The 6,417-nt window shown below is 47.7% G+C and overlaps 1 pseudogene across 1 annotated transcript; it reads left to right on the top strand.

Moving 5' to 3' along the window:
* The first annotated feature begins 1,769 nt into the window (after positions 1-1,769).
* On the top strand, positions 1,770-4,059 carry LOC311626025 (coiled-coil alpha-helical rod protein 1-like; annotated as a pseudogene). The gene has a single exon. The product of its transcript is annotated as a coiled-coil alpha-helical rod protein 1-like (transcript).
* The last annotated feature ends 2,358 nt before the right edge of the window (positions 4,060-6,417 follow it).

Here is a 6,417-nt window from a genome sequence, read left to right as displayed (position 1 = left end):
AGTAAGCCACTGAAGGAAACGCACCCTCAGCTCATAGTACATACTGATTTTCAGCTTGAAGGCTATCTTTACTACCAGAAGGACTGTAAAATATACTTATAAAGGGAGCTTATAGTTTATAGAAATTCATCAAATGTGTGGAAAATAACTTAACATACCATCCAGGGATTTTCTATCTTCATGGATTTTCTTGGTATATGCTTATCACTCCAGTCGGTTTTGAATGAAAATTATCAGCAAGCTTTTTAAAGAGCAGGAAATATTTCAAATAAGTAAGTACATGTTTATATGAAAATACTCTCAGGCCAATTGGTTTTCCTGTCCTGCTATTTAATACTCTAATTTGCATTAGTCTACTCTGCCTCAGCTTCTGTTCCGAACCTAGAAAATAAATACAATTAATCACATTTCACAGTCCCTATTTTAACTCAATGATATATATATATATATATATATATATATATATATATATATATATGATCTTAATTAATTGTTAACATTTGCTGTCTCTTAATATTACTATTTAACTTCATAGCTGTAGAAGTTCATGTATTAAAACAGAGAAAATATTTTATTTTCTTAGATAGGTTTAAGTTGGCAATACAAATAAATAAATGTTGAAAAATGAAATATATTTTTCAATTCAAAAGCGATTCAGAATTTTAAAGCATACATGTTTTTATACTAATAGATGATACTAATAGATGGTTAAATTAAATGACACACTCAAGCATCTATATATAAGCATATGTTTACACAACTATATTCAGGAATTATCTGCCAACTAAATACTTAATTATAGTAAGTACTATTTTCATCCTATTTAGGAAATATTAATTAAGCACCTACTGGTCATAGAGCAGTAAATGAAAAATCATATCCTTGCCTATAAGAGCTATGCTGGAGCTGGCTAGCATGGCTGGTGAAGGCTGATTGTCCCAGCCTCAGTGGCATTACACTGATAGCTTCCAATCAATATGAAGGGAGTACTGACAGCACAAAGTATTATTGTGTGAGTTTAGGTCTGTTGGGTAGATGTGGAGATGGGAGTTTATGGCCTTTCTATAGAGGTTGCTTTTACTTTTTTTTTCAGAAAAGTAGGAAATAGAGTCATGAACTGAGATGAGGATAGGAAAGTGTTGAGCTTATTTGAGAAGATAAACATAGGAACTAATTGTATGGGAGAAAAATATTGACAGATAATCTTAAGGATCTTTTTTTTTTCTGTTACAGATGAATCACCTGAAGTAGAAAGATTCAAAGAGAATTAATACACAATCAGATTATTTACAGAGGTGGGGGTATAGGTGTAGAGAAACCATAATGGTTAGTGCAATAGGTCAGGGCTGTTATCTATTAAGCATTCACTGATAGTCTGAAAGAGACAGAATTCATTAGAGATGGAAAGAGAAGGAGAAATTCTGTAGAGTGTACTGCCTTGAAAGTTTAAATGACACTCTCTCTTTACCTCCAGTTACTTCTAGGGGGTTCCCACAGGCCAAATCAAAACAGAAGTTAAAAGGTGCAAGCGGGGCTGTTGATAAGGTACATGGTCTCCTAATGCAGAGTTTGGAAAGTTAGAGTGGATCCAAGGACAATAGGAAAATACCTTTTAAAGCCCCACTAAGGAGGACGGAGGCTGGCAGGGAGCCAGGGGAATGGAGATGGCTGGACACAGAATCTAGAGGCTTCAAACATGTGGGGATGTTTTGACCTTCAGGTTCCACAGGGGGCTCATCCCCTCATCCTATTTCCAAGCTCGGCCCCTTCCAACCATGCCAAGAATGGCCCTCACCTCAGTCTCCCTGGCCCATCGAGGTATCTCAGAGAGGCGACCAGACATCCAGAGGCCTCAAGAGATCATGTGGGAACAGGACGTGTCTGGCGATGGGCAGGAGCTGGGGTGGAGGGGCAGGTCTGTGGAGTTGAAGGGGTCACTGGCCTTGCGCCAACAGGCTGAGCTGATCTCTCGGCAGCTGCAGGAGCTGCAACAGCTTGAGGAGGAAGTCCGGGTCCATCGGGAAACCTCGCTACAGCAAAAGATGAAGCTGGAGACCCAGGCCATGAGCTGGAGGCCCTGGCACGGGCAGAGAAGGCTGGCCGAGCTGAGGCCATGGGCCTGCGTGCCCCCCTGGCTGAGGCTGAGGTTGTCAGGAAGAACCTGGAAGAGGGGAGTCAGCGGGAGCTGGAGGGGGTTCAGAGGCTGCACCAGGAGCAGCTGTCCTCCTTGACACGGGCTCACCAGGAGGCTCTTTCCAGTTTGACCAGCAAAGCCGAGGGCTTGGAGAAGTCTCTGACCAGTCTGGAAACCAGCAGGGCCGGGGAAGCCAAAGAGCTGGCTGTGGCCCTGAGGGAGGCTGAACTGCTGCGGGAGCAGCTGAGCAAGACCAAGAAGACGTGGAGGCTCAGGTGACCGTGGTTGAGAACCTACGGAGCCAGGCATGGGAATTGGAGCGACTGGAGCTTCTAGTGACTGTGCAGCACTTGCAGGAGGACCGGGATGGCCTGCACACAACAGCAGAGCTGCTGCAGGGGCGCGTGCAGAGCCTCATGCACATCCTGTCCCTGCAGGGAGAGGAGCTGGCCAGGAAGGTGCAACCGTCAGATGCCCTGGAGCTTGAGCTCTCCAGGAAGAGCCAGGCCTTGCTGAAGCGCTGGCGGGAGAAGGTGTTTGCCTCATGGTGCAGCTAAAGGCCCAGGAACTGGAGCGCTGAACAGCTGAAGGGACAGGTGGCAGAGTTCCAGGAAAGCGTGGCCACCCAGAGCCAGGAACAAGCCATCGTGCAGCGCTCTCTGGAGGAAAAAGCTGTGCAGGTGGAGGTGGAGTGAATGATGGGCGCCAAGTCCCTGCAGATGGGGCTGAGCCGGGCCCAAGCAGCCTGGCGCCCGGAGTAGCAGCAGACAGCCTGGGCTGAGGAGCAGCTGTAGCTTGTGGCTAAGGCCATCAGCGGCTTTCAGATCTGGCTCCAGAACACCGTGGCCGAGGTGGAGCAGGCTGCAGCCCGGCTGCCCAGCCTCAGTAGCCGAGTCAGCTAATGCTGTCCCCACGGTCCACAGTATTCAGGGTCTGATGGCTCGAAAGCTGGTCCTTGCTCAGCTGCGCCAGGAGAGCCACCTCCCAGCCCCACAGACCGACCAGGAGGTGAGCCTTGAGTTGGAGCAGCTGCGGGAAGAAGGGAACCACCTGGATGCAGAGGTGCAGCTCAGTGCCCACATCATCCAGCAGGAGGTGGGCTGGCGCAGGAAGCAAGGGCAGGCGGAGAGGCAGCAGCTGAGTGAGGTGGCCCAGCAGCTGGAGCAGGAGCTGTGGCGGACCCAGGAGTCCCTGGCCAGCGTGGGGCTGCAGCTGGAAACCGCTAGCCAGGGCCAGCAGGAGAGCACGGAGGAGGCTGCCAGTCTGCGGCAGGAACTGACCTAGCAGCAGCAGGTCTACCGGCAAGCTCTGCAAGAGAAGGTGGCGGAAGTGGAATCCAGGCTGCTGGAACAGCTCTCAAAAGCAGAAAGGAGACTGAACGAGGTCGGAAGGGAGCATGCCAAGGCTGCAGTCTCCCTGCGCCAGACGGAGCGCAAAGCCACCAGGGAAAAGAGCGGAACCAGGAGCTTCTCCGGCGCCTGCAGGAAGAGGCCAGGAAGGAGGAGGGGCTGCGGCTGACCCAGCGCCTGCAGGAGCTGCAGAGGGACAGGAACCTCCTGCTGGCCACCTTGCAGCAGGAGGGTCTCCTCTCCCATCACAAGCAGCAGCGACTTTTGGCAGTTCTTTCCAACCCCCCCTCCCCAATAAAGTTGGGGGTGGGGGGGTCAGTGCAGCCCAGCATAGACCTTGGCCTGCCTGCAGGGTCAGCAGCACCAGCACCTCCAGCAGCAGCGCTTGGCCCCAGGGCAGCCACTAAAGAATCCCTCTCAGTCCTGCGGGATGACCTGCAGAGTCTGAGTAGGGCCATTTCCAAAGAGGAGACCGTTTCTGAAGGAGACAACCAGAACTCTCCTGCAGCCAGGGGCTCGGAGTGTCTGGGTGCTCAGGGGGGCCCAGGGGGCCAGGAGGATTGTGAAATGGGGTGAGGTTTGGGGGCCTGCCCTCGGGGATACCAGCCACCAAGGTACCCACAGTCTGGATTCTGTGCCTCAATAAAGATGACTAAATAGCAAAATAAATAAATAAATAAATAAAGCCCTAATCATAATTTTACAGGTTATATAAATCAATCATTATTTTCTCCGATTGTTTATATTTGAGCACAGAGTGGCAAAAAGTTGGATTTCAGTGGGACTGCAAATTATGTCAAAGTGAGACAACCAAAAGAATCATATATGCAAGAGAATGATTCTTATTCAAGAGTGATCATGGTTGTTACTAGGGTTGAACCTTGTTATTATGGTTGTTACCTTTTTAAAATAAAGTCTTAAGGAGAGAAAAGACATAAGAGAATGAGGGAAAACAGAGAGTAGTTTATAGAATTTAGTGGGGTTGAAGGATTATGAGCACCGAAGACCAAAGGGATTAAAGGTTCAAAGTAAAGAGAAAGGCCAGAGAATGAGATTGTAAATGTCAGTGACATCTCTATATATAAAAGCCCAAGCAACTATTTAATCGTTCAACTGCTCAACTGGCTGACTGGTAGCTATGACGCACACTGACCACCAAGGGGGAGATGCTCAATGCACAGGCATGGAAACATGGAACAGACTGATGAATCTCAGAGGGAAGTGGGGTGAGAGGATGGCAGGAAGAGATTAATGAAGATCTTATATGCATACTAGAGGCCTGGTACAGTGCGCCGGTAGGGTCCCTTGGCCTGGCCTGAGGGTTTGGGGCTGAAACTGGCAGTCCAACATCCCCCAAGGGGTCCCAGATTGCAATAGGGCACAGGCCAGGCTGAGGAACCCCACCAGTGCACAAATCTGTGCACCAGGGCTCTAGTCTAAAAATAATCCTCACAGTAGCATCTATGGTAACTAGAGGCCCAGTGCACAAAATTCGTGCATGGGGTGGGGAGTGTGTGTTCCTCAGCCCAGCCTGCACCCTCTTTAATCTGGAAACCCAGTGGGATTGGGCCTAAATGGGCAGTTGGACATTCTTCTCACATCTAGGACTGCTGGCTACCAACTGCTCACCTACCTGCCTGCCTGATTGTCCCTAACCACTTCTGCCTGCCCTCCCCTGCAGGCCTGGTCCCCTCAACTTCCCTCCCCTGCAGGTCTGGTCCCCCTCAACTTCCCCTTCTCTGCATGCCTGGGTCTGACACTGTCATCCCCTATAGGCCTGGTCCCTCCCAACTTCCCTTCTCTGTAGGCTTGTCACCACCAATTGCACTCCCCTATAGGCCTGGTCCACTCTGCAACTGTCCTTCCCTGCAGGCGTGATACCCTCCAACTGTCCTCCCCTGCAGGCCATTTTGTGTCCACATGGAGGCAGCCATCTTTGAAACATAGGGGTGGCCATCTTGTGTGTTGGAGTGATGGTCAATTTGCATATTATTCTTTTATTAGATAGGATGTTTGACCAAATAGTCAGAGCCAGGGACTAAAATCTCTAAGGAATGAAGAGTAATCCCATGGAGGTAGAAGAATTAACAAAAAAGGGTAGGAGGTGAGAGGTCTGTAAGATGATTTTACAACTGTACAATTTGTGTTCTGAGGGATCCTATATTTCTAAGTGAAAGTGGACAATATGAAAATCCTACATACTGTACAATTCCAGTTATGTGACATTCTGGGAAACAAAAACTATGGAGACAACTAAAAGGTCAGTGGTTTCAATGGCAGGGAGCAGGGGGAGATGAGAAGGAATGCTTTTTAAATACACATAACCTGTCATTTGGGAGAAAAAGAGCACAGAGAACTTTTCGGATAGTGAAAATACTCTGTATCATACTATAATGACAGGCATATGTCATTATACTTTTATCCAAACCCATAGAATATGCAAGACCAAGATTGAACCCTGAAGTAAACTAGGGTTTGGGGTGATTCTGATGTGGCAAAGCTAGTTAAACCTTGGGAAAAAAAAATGTACCTCTCTGGTGAATGATATTAATAATGGGGAATCTATGGGTGTGAAGGGGCAGGCACTATATGAAAAATCTTTGTCATTTTTTTGGTAAACTTAAAACTACTTTAAGAAAATAAAGTCTTAAAAACAAACAAAAAGCTGGGTGCCCAGCCTCTGGAACTCTGAGAAATAAATGTTTAATAATAATAAAAAAAGAATGTTGGGTGCCTTGGGAGAGGGCAACTGAGCATTATTTAGATCGAGAGCAGAAGCAAGAAGTATGTCAGCGAGTTGAGTCATACACCACCGTTTAGAATATGCTTTTAAATGTATTATCCCTTTCAATTTAATTACTGGAGCACTCCTAAAAGCTAGGTAACTCACTCATGACTCATTCACATAACACATTTACTGAGTGACTGTCATTT

The sequence above is a fragment of the Pipistrellus hanaki genome (assembly GCF_964339955.1).
Source record: "Pipistrellus hanaki genome assembly, chromosome: 7".
NCBI classification, from domain to species: Eukaryota; Metazoa; Chordata; class Mammalia; order Chiroptera; family Vespertilionidae; genus Pipistrellus; species Pipistrellus hanaki.
Note: the sequence above shows the minus strand (reverse complement) of the source record. Positions and strands in the feature narration are given on the sequence as shown.